A 17,594-nucleotide genomic window follows, 5' to 3' on the forward strand; every position below is an offset into this window, starting at 1 on the left:
GTACGTGGTATTTTTGGACACTGTGTGACAGAGTGTTGGACTGGATGGGACATTGGCCTGATCCAACATGGCTTCTCTTATGTTCTTATGTTTAAGAAAGTGGTTCCTCAAATAAATAATCCAGAAAGGACCTAGGAAGAGAAAGTAACTGCTGAAGTATTAGCAGGCTTCTGGACCACGTGGCCATATAAATCAAGCTATACAGAACAATACTCAAAAGAACAGATTCCGGGACACCTTGGATGAGATAAGCTGGTAACAGGAGGATGTGATATTTTGGTCACAGTAGCATTTGCAGCTTGACATTTCATGTAATATATTTACGTTTAATTTCTATGGGAGGTTTTAAATATGCTGTGACTCACCACCCCGAGTCATCAGCATGGGAACATTGGAGATGAGAACAGGCAGCAAAATAAGGGACACAATGCTGCTCTTTCTCTGTTTTTAAGCGAGCAAACTAACTGTGTTCAGTTATCTCGACATGCCTTAATTTTAAGGAAACAATCCCTCCTTCAAGGTGCTTAGATATTAAACATTTCTCAGAGATTCTTATGAGATCAAGTTCTGAAACTTCTTAGGTAAATGATTTTACAGACCAGTACTACAATTGGGATGGATCCTACCCCACCCTACCACTCCACTGAGCAAAGTTTATTGACTTACTTATTTATTACAACATTTATATAAATTACCTTTACTTTTGGCACAAGTCTGAAGGCTTCTTCCAATCTATAGAGCCTCCCTTCAACTTAAATGACTCTTCCATTGGTTGGACAGCCAACTCCCTGTTGTAAAATTCCTAGAGATTTTGTATGTGGAGCCAAGGGAGGACAGGGTGGGGTTGTTTTGGGGGGAAGGGGAGAATCTTAGCAGGGTATTAATACCATAGAGACCACCATACAAAGCAGGGAATAGATCTCGTTTGGAGATAAGTTGTAATTCCAGGAGCTCTCCAGGTGTCACCTCCCTGGAGCTTGGCCAACCTATCCATTGGAGCTCCTTCCATTGAAGCGCCTTCCTCCAGCCTCTTAGGCTGAAAGAAGGCTACTTGGAGGATGGTTGGCTCCATCTCTTCACTTCTAGTTTCTTCTACATGTCTTTGGAGTTTAATTATTAGGGTCTATAAGCAAACGGTGCACAATTCTTATGCATTCTGTGAAAAAATTGACCCTTAGTTATAGGCTACATGACAAGCCACCACAGAAACCACACATGAAATGCACAATGGTTTAGAAACAGACGAGAAAAGGCCCCGGGATACAGATTATACAATTTAAGAGCAGATTGAAAACACACCTATTAAAAGTACTATGTCTCTAGATTGTACAATTTAAGAGCAGGTTAAAACACACCTATGAAAATACTATGTCTTCGGGGTCCTTTGGCGCAGCTTTAAAGCAGAGTGGAGAAATTTGGCCACCTTCTCAGTGATGTCAGAACAGAAATCATTTAGAAGTCTGTGTACCTTAAGTGCATCAGGGCAATCCACCATGCTGCTTAAAGGAGAATGTAAATATATACGCCTTAGATCCACATACAGGTGACAATGCTGAAGGACACATTTTTGTTTGCAGGGGCAGTATATCTGGCTGAGTGAGATATCTTATTAAATTTGCCATATAAAATGGCAGAAGGCATAGCATTGCATCTGGCCAGAGTAAACGCACTGCATTGTTGTGGGACCTGCAGGGAAGATAAATATGAGGCCACCTTCCCTGTAGTAAGACGGATCTTGAAACTCAAAATGGAGCAGATTTTATTGGCTAAACTGTATAATTTCTGGCACTCAATATCTAACATCCTGTTTTTAATCTGTTAAAATGCAGCAACACAGGGCAGCATAGACAGTGATTCTATAGATAGACCAAATACTTTGATTTTTTCCCTCAACGTGTGCTGACCAATTTGACACATTGATCTCAGAGAGCATGTGATATATGAACTGAAAGAGCACTGCAACACTGGAACTGCCTTCTACTTCCAGCAGCTTGTAGGTAGGTCCTGGTCTGGTAGTGCAAACCCCTTCCCATGTAGTTCCCATTTAAGGACGGGGGGCTGTATCCAACCAGCTTTTCTGCTAGGGATAAAGGAAGAAAGGGTCTCCTTTTTTTGGACAGTTGTTCGGAAACTGGATGGAGTGAAAAAGCGGGCTGAATGACCCACATATTTTAATGTATTGTTTCAATGACAGTATGCACAAATTTCAGTAAGAAGTTTTGCAGACCAGCAGAAGTCAGAAGTATAAGGATAGGATTCTCACAAAGTAGGGCACATCAATCTCTAGTTCTAACGTATTTATTACCTATGTTCAGGGCTTTTTTGGTAGAAAAAGCCCATCAGGAACTCATTAGCATAATAGGCCACACCCAACAACAGAAACTCATTAGCATATCCAGCCACACCCATGAGAGCATAGCTCATTAGCATATTAGGCCCCACCCCCATGTTACCAGACATCTGGTCATCCAGCCACACCCACCTTTTGCTTCTTATTCTGTTTACCTTGTTTGTTGTCAAAACCCAGGGCTTTTTCTGCAGCAGGAACTCCTTTGCATGTTAGGCCACACACCCCTAATGTAGCCAATCCTAATGAGTTTCTGCTGTTGGGTGTGGCCTATTATGCTAATGAGTTCCTGCTGGGCGTGGTCAACTTGGGAGCCAGCCGGAACTCCGTTCCTGTGCGTTCCTGCCCCAAAATAGCCCTGCCTATGTTGATTCCCAATTCCCCCCCCCCCCGTTGAACCGAAACAGATGATAACCAGGAACTAGCTTGTCATTCTTTTGATCTGTTGAAAAAAATGTGTCCTCGCTATTTTGCATGCTGATTTAACAAACCACTCCTATATATACAACGATGATATATGATTCCATTTCATCGTCTGACGAAGTGTGCATGTGCACAAAAGCTCACACTTTGAATAAAACGTTGTTGGCCTTAAAGGTGCCTGTCTGGACTCTAACTTTGTTCTGTTGCTTCAGACCAACACGGCAACCCCACCTTGAAGTATCAATTGACGTTTTACTGTCTAGAACTCTCCTCCTGGATGGAAATATGTAAATGTAACACACAGAACATGCCTGAGAGAAGAACTGGATTCAAAATAAATGTATTCATTGCTTATTTATTCATTTAGATACTGCCTTTCTCCCAAGACAGGGACTCAAAGCCCCTTACATCATTCCCCTCTCCTCCATTTAATACTCACAACAACCCTGTGAGGTAAGTTAGGCTGAGAGTGAGTGAATGGCCCAAGGCTGCACAGTGAGTTTCCATGACACAGTGAAGGTACAAACCTGGGTCTCCCACATCCTAATCTGACACACTAACTATTATACCACACCAAAACGCACCACAAAGTGACAAACGACATCTTGCTTTGCCTCTTCTCCCCAACGTACCTGCAAGAGCACTGTGTAGGGCTGCCAACCTCCAGGTGGGGGCTGGCGCTCACCCACTATCAGGGGTCATTTCCTGCAGGAGCGCACAGGAGCGGAGCTCCAGCAGTAAGGAGCCCGGGGGGGGGGCACATGCAACAAGCCCCACCCTCTGCTCCCAACAGCCCTCAGTCAGGCCATGAGGAGCAAGAAGCAGCCAGGTAAGTTGTAGAGTCCCTCCCCTGGCCTGCCTTCAGGTACAAGCTCTCCCTCCTCTGTGAGGGCAGATCTGGGCGTCCCCCCCCCCCAATAGCTAACAATCCAAAACAGTCCAATAGAACCTTTAAGACCAAGTTTTATTCAGGTACAAGCTCTCCCTCCTCTGCAAGGACAGATCTGCACAGCATGTCCCCCCCCCCCCCCAATAGCTAGCAATCCAAAACAGTCCAGTGGAGCCTGAGCGGTGGGTGTTGCCTTCTGACACACGTCCGGTGATGTCAGGGTGTATGGCATATGCATATAAGCTATACAAATATGTTATGCTAATGAGCTCCTGCACCTCTTTTTCTACAAAATGACCCCCGCCCACTATTACAACTGATCTCCAGGCGACAGAGATAAATTCACTTGGAGAAAATGGCCTCTTTGGAAGTTGGACTCTCTGGCACTATGCCCCAAACTCCACCCTCCTGAGGCTCCACCCCCAAAATCTCCAGGTATTTCCCAATCCGGAGCTGGCGATCCTGGGCTGGCGTAGCCATGGCTCTCCTCAGTTTCTCCAGTGTAATGGATACCGATTTTGCACCGTTCTGCTCTGTCTGATAGTCTGAAGAGAGAAGACAGCAAGCGCCCATTCACAATGCCTAAAGCGTCAATTTCTGACTAGTACTCTCTCCCTCCACTTACAAAGTAGGCCCCTTTGATTCATGGATGGACAAGGGTCTTGTGTGAAATCTGACTCTCTGCTTAACCATCTCTGCCATGACACTGCTCATCAAAGGGTGAGAGATTTCTAAGCACGGGGTGCCGCTAAAACATTGTGTTTCTTCATGTGCGGATCAATTTTTTTGCAGCAAGCACGTTCATCGATTTTCCCATAACCCTGGGCTAATCAATACAGTTGACTGATCAATATATCTCAATAGCATGAACAGTACACTGGAGTCTTGGTTCTTTTTTGTTTTGCCGCGAGAATTCCTCGAAAACAAAATCTCTGGCTGCCCGGTGTGTACGATCTTCAAATCAAGCTATGTCTGGGTTAAGAGAACGAGCAACGTGGCGACGCCCACTCATCTTCCCACATTCGGAGAGACAGCATGACAGTGTCACGTAGCTGGAAGGAAGGACTACCAGTCCACATGAATACATGAAGCTGCCTTATACTGAATCAGATTCTTGGTCCATCAAGGTCAGTATTGTCGACTCAGGTTGGTAGTGGCTCCCCAGGATCTCAGACAGAAGGCTTTCTCTTCACCTACTGAGAGCCCGTTTTGTGTAGTGGTTAAGTGTGCACAGGGGTCGTCTCGTAGAAAAAGAGCTAGGGGAATTCATTAGCATAACTCATTAGCATACGCCACACCCCCTGACATCACCGGAAGTGTGTCATAAGGCCACACCCCCTGACATCACCGGAAGTGTGACATAAGGCCACACACCCCGCCCCCAACGGTCCCGGCCGCCAGTGGCGGCCTTGCAGCTCCACTGCCGAGCCCCATGAGGGGCCCGGCGGTGGGCCTGCAAGGCCGGCGGGAGTGCGAGGAAGCCCCGCAAAAGGGGGAACTGCGATCCCCCGCGATCCCCCCCGAAATGACCTCTGAGTGTGCAGATTCTAATCTGGGAGAACCGGGTTTGATTCCCCACTCCTCCACATGGAGCTGCTGGTGTGACCTTGGGCAATCCATAGTCCAGTCGGAGCTGTTCTCTCAAGGGCAGTTTCTCTCAGAGGTCTCTCAGCCCCGCCTGCCTCACAGGGTGTCTGCTGTGGGGAGGGGAAGGGAAAGGAGCTTGTAAGCCGCTCCGAGACTCCGAGTGAAGGGCGGGGTATAAATCCAATCTCTTCTTCTTCTTCTACTACTGCCTGTCCCTTTTCTAACTGGAGCTGCCCGGGATTGAACCCGGGACCTACTGCATGGCAAAGCAGATGCTCTGCCACTGAGCCACAGAGTTCTTTGCAAACAGCACACAGGGTTTCATGGGTATTTGTGTTGCTCTGAAGGCTGGTGGGAGGGCTGCCAGCTCTGGGCTGGGGTGAATCCTGAAGAGGCTGGGTGAGCCTGGGGAAGGTGGGGTTTGGAGAGGGGAGGGACCCTAGTGGGCTACAGTGCCACAGAGTCGACAATCCAAAGCAACCATCTCCTCCGAGGGAACTGATCTCTACAGCCTGGGGGACAGCTGCAATTTCAGGAGATCTCCAGACCTTACCTGGAATTTGGCAACCCTGGCTGGTGGGGTTACCTCTCCCACCTGGATCTGCATACATATTGGACCCTTCTGCTCAATATACCTATGTAGTGCCACCTCTCTCTGTATATATTCCTTTAAGGTAAAGGTAAAGGTTTCTCTTGCTCGAAAGCCAGTCGAATCCGACTCTAGGGTTGCGGTGCTCATCTCCGTTTCAAAGCCAAAGAGCCAGCGCTGTCCGAAGACGTTTCCGTGGTCCTGTGGCCGGCATGACTAAACACCAAGGTGCACGGAATGCTGTTACCTTCCCACCAAAGTGGTACCTATTTATCTACTTGCAATTTCTTGCTTTCGAACTGCTCGGTTGGCAGGAGCTGGAACTAGAGATGGGAGCTCACTCCATCAGGCGGCACCTGGGTCTCGAACTGCTGAACTACTGACCTTCCACAGCCTGCAGTTCAGCGTCTTAACCACTTGAGCCACCGCAGCTTTAAGCTCTGCTTCAAATACCACTTCTTCTGTGAAGCCTTGGGCTTAAGAGAGAAGAGGAAGAGATTGGATTTATACCCCGCCCTTCACTTGGAGTCTCAGCGTGGCTTACAATCACCTTTCCCTTCCCCTCCCCACAACAGACACCCTGTGAGGTAGGTGGGGCTGAGAGTGTTCTTTCGAAAACTGCTTGTGAGAGAACAGCTCTGAGAGAACGGTGACTGACCCAAGGTCTCCCAGCAGCTGCATGTGGAGGAGTGGGGAATCAAACCCGGTTCTCCCAGATCAGAGTCTGCGCACTTAACCACTACACCAATCCCTTAGCATACTTCTTTACTCATTACGGAGTACGTAGGTTGGGTCTGGGGCCCCTCCCTCTGTTTAACAATCAGCTGTGAGTTGTGGGTTCTCCTCAGTTCCCACACATGTGGAACCAACAGATTCCTTCAAGTTGGGAAAATGACACATGGGGAGGGGGATGAAGCCCCTTCTCCACACAAAACATGGTCATGATCTGAACTGGGCACCGCACGTGTGGGAACTGAGAATCCACAACTTACGGCTGACGGTTACACAGGACACAAGGTAGGGGCTCCAGACACAGCCTGCGCACTCTGTGATGTCTAAAGAAGCAATCGCAGGGGTTAAGCCAAAGGCTCCACAAAAGCGATGATGTTTCAGACAGAGTCTAAAGGAAGAGAGGCAGAGAGGGGCAACATTCCATCCAAAACCAAAAAGTCAAATCAGATTGTCCTTGGGTATGCGAAGGGACCATTTCTGCAGAGAGAAATAAATGAATATTACAGGACTGATAACAAGACGATGTTCAACTGACATCATCATCAGATGTTGAGGCCTTTTCCATGTTCTGCTTAGGACTTCAAGACTGGCTGGCCAGTGTTAGAGGATTTTGGGGTGTGGCTGAGGCTGGGCATTTAGTATTACCCAGCAAGGCCATTCTTGCGTTCTTCTGTCATGTACTTATGAGAGAGAGAGAGAAGGTTTTTATTGTATTTAGCCATAGGCCATTACAAACCACAAAAAGAGAAGAATGCAATAAAACATAGAAAATGGTATAAAATAAGATACAGTCTAAAACATTTTAAATCCGAGGTTATAAACAGTTAATTAATTCACAACATACCCACTAAAATCAGTATTAGCTAGGAACAGCGTTGGCCCGTACTTATGTTAATATTTACGTATACTGAAAAAATATCCCATTGACCAATACTGAGCCACAGACCAGCTACGAGGGAAACAAAAATGGCAGGCAGGCTTAAATGTGCATCCCAACAGATATAAGATGCTTTTTTTTTTTTTAAGTATAAATTATGCCGCAGTTCTGTTTGCTGCCGTTTCCCCTGGTCTTGCATCCCACGCCTTCCCCTCTGGAAGCTAAATATTCTATTTACCACTTTACTGTTTCTCTTACTCAGTTGTGAACCCGAGCCCATCTCTGCGATTCTAATAGCAATTCAGAGGGAATGAGGATCTATTCAGCCGGAGTCACAAGCAATCAGGGGCAGAAGGCTGAAAACTCTTTTTGCCTCTTTTCTTCCAGTAGGTGGTAACATAACACCGCCTATGCACCATTTACCAAGAGTAACAGAACTGTGAGCAAGTATGGATATGAATTAATCAAGCATTGTGATAGTCAGTTCTAGAGGCCCTGAGAAGGTAGGGAGGTTCCCCAGGGTCCACAATCCTCAACATGCGTAAACTCCCTAATAAGCTTAGTGAAGCTTTCTTCTGAGTAAACATGCTTCCGATTGCACTGTGAGAAGCCCCAGTCGCACACCTGAAAGCCTCGTCTTTCTTTCTTATCACCAGGCAAAGTGGCAGGGAGGGCTAATCTCGTGAGGGAGGGGGGAGAGCAGATGTTCTCGCAAAAGTCCTGATGTTCAGACCTCATTTGACCTCATGCGCGAAACACCTTTAGTAACACAGCGGAAGCGTCAGACGCCTTTTTGAAACGGCACGTGGACAGGCAAGATTTCCGATACGGGAGAGGGGCGAAGCAAGTTGCATGAAAGAAGAGCAGCCTTACCAATATGCCTAGCCAACAAAAGGGCCGTAGGCATTTTGGTTCCATGGGGGAAGTATGAGCACATCCGTATTATCCCTTTTTTTACTCAGAACTTTTCTAAATAACTAATCATAGACATTTAACATGTAACATTTCACTCGTGGCTTAATACATAACATGCTCAACAGAGAAAAATAATATTCAGTAAAATACAAAAGCAACCTATTTCTTTGGTAGGACGTTGTTGGCATTTGCATTATTTGAAATCTACTCAAAAAACGGGAAACATCTCTCGACACAACAAGATTGTTTCGTAAGGTTATCGGCACAAACGATCAACAACCCATCATTCTTAACATCTCTACGTGGGGATCCTGGTGGCTTCCCCAGCAGGGGCCTTCCGTGCCCCATCCCATTTATTCCCATCAGGGGTCATTTTGTAGAAAAAGAGGTGCAGGGGCTCATTAGCATAACTCATTACCATACCTTATTTGCATATGCCACACCCCCTGACATCACTAGAAGTGTGTCAGAAGGCAACACCCACTGCTCAGTCTCCACTGGACTGTTTTGGATTGCTAGCTATTGGGGGGGGGAACGTGCAGATCTGTCCTCGCAGAGGAGGGAGAGCTGGTACCTGAATAAAACTTGGTCTTAAAGGTGCCACTGGACTGTTTTGGACCGTGGGCCCGGGGGGGGGGCTCTGCAGCTTACCTGGCTGCTTCTTGCTCTGACTGAGGGCTGCTGGGAGCAGGAGGTGGGGCTTGTTCCATGTGCCCCCTGGGCTCTTTACTGCCCGAGCTCCGCTCCTGTGTGCTCCTGCAGGAAATGACCCCCGATTCCCATCATTTCCCTCCTTTCCGCACCTCTCCTGCATGACTGCTTCACAGTCAGGTCCCCTGAACGCTTTGCTCTCACCTTCAGTTCAAGTTGCACACTCCTGAAATGTGCAGTTCACACGATCGCATGAAGCTGCCTTATACTGAATCAGACTCTCCATCCATCTAGGTCAATGTTGTCTACTCAGACTGGCAACGGCTCTCCAGGATCTCAGGCCAAGGTCTTTAACATCACCTGCTATCACAGCCTTTTAACCGGAGACGCCAGAGATTGAACCTGGGGCCTTCTGCATGCCAAGCTGATGCTCTACCACTGAGCTGCAGCCCCTCTGGCGCCAGAGTTGAAACGCCGAGGAGGGAGTGTGTGTCCAAGGGGGGCACACAAGTAGATTAAAGGGAGAGAGAAGCCATGGGGAGTAAAAGAGTAGATCCTGTGTGGACTAGGGTTGCCAGGTCCAACCTGTCTGCCGGCGGGCGGGGGGGGGGGGGGCCATAGAGTTTTACTGAAAAACTAGAGTGTCACCACGTCACGTTGTCAGTACGATGATGTCACTTCCAGGTGACGTCATCATGCTGCATTTCAGGGCTTTTGCTGGCAGGAAGGAGCCGCAAAAGCAAAGGAACCCCCACCTGGACCTTGAGGCAGGCAACCCTGGTGTGGACAGAGGTGGAATCCAGCAGTTAAGGCACAGAGATCACAGAGACGGCCCTCTTCTAATAAGGTGTACAGGTTCCCACGTGCTTATGAGAATCCCTGCCCACCTAGTAATATACCCACGAAAGCCAATGATTTATCAATTTTACACAGGGGTAAATACTGAGATGGAGAGTTCCTAGTCCAAAGGGCGATCAACCCGTTCATCACAGATGACTCAAAAGCCATGCAAAGTAGCACACTCCAGAACGGGAATCAAACCACAAACTCAATATTAAATGAATCCATGGCAGGCATGTTTTCCGCAAAAGCAAAGGAACCCCCACCTGGACCTTGAGGCAGGCAACCCTGGTGTGGACAGAGGTGGAATCCAGCAGTTAAGGCACAGAGATCACAGAGACGGCCCTCTTCTAATAAGGTGTACAGATTTCCAAGCGCTTATGAGAATCCCTGCCCACGTAGTAATATACCCATGAAGGCCAATGATTTATCAATTTTACATAGGGGTAAACACTGAGAAAGGAGCTGCGGTGGCTCAAGTGGTTAAGACGCTGAACTGCAGGCTGTGGAAGGTCAGTAGTTCAGCAGTTCGAGACACATGATGGAGTGAGCTCCCGTCTCTAGTTCCAGCTCCTGCCAACCTAGCAGTTCGAAAGCAAGAAATTGCAAGTAGATAAATAGGTACCACTTCAGTGGGAAGGTAACAGCGTTCCGTGAGCCTTGGTGTTTAGTCATGCTGGACACATGACCACGGAAACGTCTTCGGACAGTGCTGGCTCTTCGGCTTTGAAATGGAGATGAGCACCACAACCCTAGAGTCGGATTCGACTGGCTTTCGAGCAAGGGAACCTTTACCTTTACCTTTAAATACTGAGACTGAGAGTTTCTAGTGCAAAGGGCAATCAACCCATTCATCACAGATGACTCAAAAGCCATGCAAAGTAGCACACTCCAGAACGGGAATCAAACCACAAACTCAATATTAAATGAATCCATGGCAGGCATGTTTTTAAAACAGAGATGGAAAAGCAACGGTCATGGAAACATGCCCACGGATCATCACAAAATGGTGATATGGTTATGAAAAGAATTAAGCAACTGGAAAACATTTACCAATTGCACACTCATCCAGCCCTGATACCCAAACACACACACTTTATTTATTTACATTTATATCCCTCCCCCGCCAATTTCTGCTCAATCATGGCCACCTAAGGTGGCTAACTATTGGGACAAGCATAATAAAAGAACCCATCAGAAAACCAACAAGACAAGAAAGTAAAACATAAGGCAGGAAGGAGGGATGATTGAAGGAACACCAAGTCCTCCTCCACTGGCAGAAAGTAGAGGGAGACAGATGAATACTCCTCAGGAGAGAGTACCATAGTAGGCCCTCTTTTGGGTTGACATCGGTCGCTCACAAATGCACCTCCCCTTGGGATTTGACTGACTTGACCGCGTCTCCTCTCCAATGTCCAGCTCTGTCACCATGTCTTGCATCTTCTCTCCAAAATCTTCTCCCACTCTGAACTTCCTCTCCTAACCCCAGCCAGCCAATCAGGTTCCTCTTCCTCTCCCGCACTGCCCTGCCACCGTCACCACCCACCTCCGGCACCATTACCCGCTAGCGTGGATTGCTAACAGGAAGGGGAACATCTTCCTCTGAAATCGGCTATAGCAAACAGGTCACCCCTGCACTTTGACAGCACATTACATTTTCAAAATGATGCAATCCGTATTAAATGAATAACCCGTTTTTACAAATCTCCTGTTTAATGAGGGCAGAGATATCAGTAAGAGCAGAAAAACGACACTTGAGATAATGCAGGTAATTTGTTCATAATGCAACAAGTTGGGTTTTCTGGAATCTCTGCATACATAAAGCCATGAACAGGGAGCCTGTGTGCTTTAAAAAAACACAGATTTTTTTAAAATAAAAGGAACAAATGGATTTTAGGCTCACAGGTCAAAGATTGCACTAAAGATGGTCTGCATACAAAGCATGCGCTGGTTCTACCACTGAGCCCCGCATCCATCTTATCGCTCTCATTAGAAGGACAGTTGGGAAGAACAAGAGTGACATCTGTGGTGGTCCAGCTGGGGAGAAGAGATACTACAGTGCCTCACTGTATGTGCTGCGGTCACAGAAAGGGCTGTCATATGAAACCGACAGTTCTTGATGTGGGTCATGCATCTGCCCACACGGTTTCACGTGGAAGGGTTGGTGGCTCGGTGGCAGAGCATCCACTGGGCATGCAGAAGGTTCCAAGGTTCAATCCCCGGCATCTCCGCTTAAAACTGCCGGTCTGAGTAGACAATACTGACCCCGACGGTCTCATGGTCTGATTCCGTAAAAGGCAGATTGACGTGTAAATGTATGCATGTGGGAGGAGAAACCCATCGACAAGAGTCTCTCAGACACCTGAAGAGTCAGACCTCAATGCAGTAAGAGAGAGAAAAAGCTGAGTGGGCCAAGGTTCCCACCTCCACATTACGAAGTCCTCATTTTTGTTGGGGAACAACACAAAGACTTTGATCAATGGGACTTGTCGGCCCACTGTTTTTTTCTGTCCATGATCAAAGCATGTGGACAGAAGAAGAAGAAGAAGAAGAGATTGGATTTATACCCCGCCCTTCACTTGGAAGTCTCAGAGCGGCTTACAAACTCCTTTCCCTTCCCCTCTCCACAACAGACACCCTGTGAGGTGGGTGGGGCTAAGAGAGCTCTGACACAAACTGCTCTTTCAGGAACAGCTGTGCCAGAGCTTGTGACTGACCCAAGGTCATCCAGCCAGGTGCAAGTGGAGGAGTGGGGAATCAAACCCGGTTCTCCCAGATTAGCGTCCGCACACTTAACCACTACACCAAACTTGCCCCCTCCCTCCCCCCCAATTGATTCTGCATCTGCAAACTACCCTGTGGATACTCACACTATTGTGAAACTTATATATAGCCATAAAATAATGTGATTTTTATAGTAAAGGCAACAGTAGTTCCATGGGGCAGGTCAAGGATGAGAAAACAGCATGATGGGAGGGGGAGGCTGAAGCAGAGTCAGTTTGGTGTAGTGGTTAAGTGCGCGGACTCTAATCTGGGAGAACCGGGTTTGATTCCCCACTCCTCCACTTGCACCTGCTGGGTGACCTTGGGCAAGCCATAGTTCTGGTCAGAGCTGTCCTTGAGAAAGAGCAGTTTCTGTCAGAGCTCTCTCAGCCCCACCTACCTCACAGGATGTCTGTCATAGGGAGGGGAAGGGAAAGGAGTTTGTAAGCCGCTCTGAGATTCCCTTGGGTAGTGAAGGGCGAGGTAGAAATCCAATCTCCTCCTCCTCCTCTTCTTCCCTGCCAACTTTGATCTCAGACAAAAGAGAATCAGTGAGCATCGGAGAGGCACAGGACTCCCATCACAGGTGGGATACGAAATCCCCATGTTATCCCCCTCCCCCAAACACAAGGACTTTGCCGTAGGTAGATGGAGCCTTAGTTCAAGGTTAGCATTATAGGGATTTGTGTTTGTGTGATATGGCATAAATGCTATCATCCTAAAAGGGAAAAAAAATATTAATTATATCTTCCCTGCAAGCCTAAAATGGTTGATTTCTAAAATCTCTAGCGAGGCCAGAAAAATCATGTCTTCTGAGATAAACAGGGCACTTTCATATGCTCCAAGGCACATTTCCAAAACAGGAGGAAGATAAATGAGCATCAGGGCTGGAAACTTGACTGAACAGACCTGAACAACAGATTGTTTACAGAAGAAGAAAATGTATCTGCTTCTGCTTTTCTTTTGTGCAAATCACTGTTGTGGGATGTGTACAGACTATCCGGTGGCATTATGCAAACATGACAATAGGATCCTTTGTCACGGTCTGCATAAAAATGATCTGATTTTGCACGTTTCCTCCCTTCTTCCTCTTTTGCAAGCAAGATGCAGGAGAGGAAAAATATGATGATGCATCGGTAATTCCTTAAGAGCATCCCGCACTTCAGGTTTGATATTGCTATCATTGAAATGTGAAATAATAAAATACACAGGGATATATATATATGTATATATTTGCGAATACCAGCAGGTTCTTTGAAGAGTAACCCCCCGTAGGATTACCAAGGTATGGGTTAGGCTGACATTCAAGAGAAGGCTTTTAGTGAGTTCTAATCTGGAAAGGTGCATCTGAATGCCTTTGATTATCCATAAGGCAAGGGAAGGTTCCCAAGCTAGCCTGATCTCATCAGATCTTGGAAGCTAAGCAGGGTCGGCCCTGGTTAGTATTTGGATGGGAGACCACCAAGGAGGTCCAGGGTTGCTATGCAGAGGCGGGCAATGGCAAACCACCTCTGAATGTCTCTTGCCTTGAACACCCTACAGGGTCATCATAAGTCAGTTGTGACTTGACGGCACTTTCCACCGCCCAGGGAAGATTCTGGTTTTGACAAATAAAATGTATTGGGTTGGATCCAACCAACTTTTCTGCTAGTGAAAAGGGAAGGAGGGTTCTTCTGAGACTGCCAAAAAAGGCCATGCGGAGAATAATGGGACCTACGTGCTATGCTTCCCTCTAAGCTGTGGAGTCTGGTGAGCAAAAATTCTACTCTGTGAGCCACTGGCATTAAAGTTGTGCACAAGCGATTTGGCTGCTGCATAAATGAGTTTGCTCTGGAGCCATCCTTCCTAAGACAAAAATGTGTGAGCCGGAGGCTAAAAAACTGTGAGCTAGCTCACACTAACTCAGCTTAGAGGGAATGCTGTTTGTGAGCTCCTGGCATTAAAGTTGAGAGTGAGCGATTTGGTTACTGCATAAATTAGTTTGCTCTGGAGCCATCCTTCCTGAGCGAAGACAAAAATGTGTAACCCAGAGGCTGAAAAACAGTGTGGTAGCTCACACCAGCTCAGCTTAGAGGGAACACTGCCTACATGTACAAAAGCCACCAGCGACAGGGTTTGTAAGTTCAGTTCGATTTATTGCATATGGCCAATGGCCGTTACAAGTACAGTACGGGTTTGTAAGTAAGGAGCACAATTGGGCCAGACTGAATGGCTTAACTGGCTGGATCCAAACCATTCGGCTTTTAATTTATTTTGAACTAACAGAGTGAGGAAGGTGCTATTGGTCTGAATTTAGCATTCCCTGGTTTTTGGTAAGTTTGTCAACAAGCTATTTTCTTGAATACTGAGATGTCAGGTTTAAATTTGACATCAGATTTAAATCAAAGTCCAGTTCTATGTTTCACGTTTAACCCCACAGCATTTTCAAGCCAGGGAGGAAAAGTGCAATGTGCTCTTTGACCTTTGGAGTGGTCAGAACACTTACAAGCTGATAGCCTCCTGCAGGTAGGGGAGGGAAGAATTAAAGTCAGATCATGTGCATCTCAGGGCTCCCTCCAAGATACTGCAAATTGTTAAGAGATCGATTTTAACATCCTCCTTGTTCCCACCATTTAACTGATGCTCATACGGAAAGGAAAATGAACATGAGCAGTGCAGATCGTCCGTTTTTTTTTTAAAAAGGCAACTTTTAAAATCTATAAACTAAATTTCCCCCGGTATATTTAAGGGTTCCCCCCCCCAACTATGCCAAGCCCATTATCTTGAGTGTGGGTGGGCCCATTGTGTTGCCCTAGTCGGAATTATCGCACCAGCAATGTTTTGATTAGGAGTGATATGATATTTCCCTGGAAGATGATCAGAACAAAAGTAGTGTGTGATCAGACAACAGCCCTACCTACAAATTGCAAGACTGTCGCTCCCATAGTCAATTATATGGAGGTCTGATCACGGACAGTTGTTATTACAACCCAGAAGATCATTGGCTGCCCTCTCCCATTCCTGGAGGAATTGTATAGTTCTCGATGTTTGAAAAAAGCAAAGACCATTTTGCAGGACTTCTCACATCCTGAACATTCCCTGTTTGAACTGCTGCCTTCGGGCAGAAGATACAGGACAATTAAAGCAAGGACAAATAGATTAAAAAATAGTTTTTATTCGAGAGCTATTATTGCCTTAAATGCTGTGTGAAATTGGAATTTGGGTGACATTGGTGGTTTTAAGTTGTTATGTGAACCTTAAGGGAGCTATGGGACAGTAGTGAATGGTGTGTGAGTGTATATGAATATTGTTGTAGATCACCGAAATGATTGCATCTTTAATTTCGTTGTACTATGTACAATGACAATAAAGTATATGATGATGATGATGATGATGATGATGATGATGATGATGATGATGATGATGATGATGATGATGCTTTGTACTGAATCAGACCCTTCATCCATTATGTTCAGTAATGTCCAGGGGTGGCCAAACTTGCTTAATGTAACAGCCACACAGAATAAACCTCAGATGTTTGAGAGCCACAAGACATTAACAAATATCACACACACATTTTTATTGAAAAAATATGCACATTTGCTTTTTATTAACATTAAATTAAGCTGTGTGAAAGAGCCACATGCGGCTCCCGAACTGCAATTTGGCCACCCCTGGTATTGTCTAATCAGACTGGCAATGGTTCTCCAGGGTCACAGGATGACGTCTTTCACACCACCCTGATCCTTTAAACTGAAGATATCAGGGATTGAACCTGTGAACCTTCTACATGCCAAGCAGATGCTCTCCCACTGAGCCATGGCCCTTCCCTAAAATCTGAACCAGACCTAAGATATGGAAGGAACAGGAAGTGTGAGATGTGCACTTCCTGCCCTCTCTCCTTTTGCTTCACATATGAAGTTGCTCTACTGATCTCTGGACCTCATTTTCAATGGCAGGACGTATCAAGGGAATGCAAGAGAGTCCTTCTAAACATGCACACAGTAGCTTCATCACTGAATGTCAACCTATCTAAAAGTAGACACTGGACTTCCCAACCAGAGTGCACAGCATTTGAGAAATTATCCACTGACCATCAGAACAGAAACAAGATGGCAACAACAAAGAGAAAAGAATTCATAGTAAGGCTGGGAATAAGAAGAAAAAGGGTAGATGGAGAAAGACTGTTTTCGCAACATTAAAACCCGAGCTTACAGAAATGACAGCAAGACCCGGGGGGACTCTACATAACCCCCTGGTCAGCAACAAGAAATGGGAAGTAAGCCAAAATGATGTGAATATTGATGAGGTAGTTAAAATAGAGGATAGTGTTTCAAGTGTAGTAATGCCTCATCCCCGAAGGCTCACATCAATACGGCTCATGTTACTACACCCAACCAAGTTGAGTCTTTTGGATTTCAACTGATTTAGCCCAACTGCAAAACCAGTTAAATTGTCTTTTTTTAAAAAAATAAATAAACACAACTGCAACACAACAATGATGACATTCCACCTTTAGCCTACCTGGGGTGTTCAGCAACCTCGACAGCTTACAGAAGTAGGAGACGAACTGCTCACAATACTCGGCACTGCTGGTGATGGCAGAGATCTGGTCCATGGTGAGATGTGCACTTCCTGCCCTCTTTCCTTTTGCTTCACATATGAAGTTGCTCTACTGATCTCTGGACCTCATTTTCAATGGCAGGACGTATCAAGGGAATGCAAGAGAGTCCTTCTAAACATGCACACAGTAGCTTCATCACTGAATGTCAACCTATCTAAAAGTAGACACTGGACTTCCCAACCAGAGTGCACAGCATTTGAGAAATTATCCACTGACCATCAGAACAGAAACAAGATGGCAACAACAAAGAGAAAAGAATTCATAGTAAGGCTGGGAATAAGAAGAAAAAGGGTAGATGGAGAAAGACTGTTTTCGCAACATTAAAACCCGAGCTTACAGAAATGACAGCAAGACCCGGGGGGACTCTACATAACCCCC

General features: G+C 46.3%; 1 protein-coding gene across 1 annotated transcript in view; it reads right to left on the reverse strand.

The window, feature by feature from the left end:
- Window positions 1-17,594, reverse strand: part of CNTNAP2 (contactin associated protein-like 2) — a 928,799-nt gene that overhangs the window by 512,159 nt on the left and 399,046 nt on the right. The window lies entirely within an intron of this gene.

This window comes from Gekko japonicus, unplaced genomic scaffold (assembly GCF_001447785.1).
Source record: "Gekko japonicus isolate JY-2015 unplaced genomic scaffold, Gekko_japonicus_V1.1 scaffold330, whole genome shotgun sequence".
Classification (NCBI taxonomy): Eukaryota; Metazoa; Chordata; class Lepidosauria; order Squamata; family Gekkonidae; genus Gekko; species Gekko japonicus.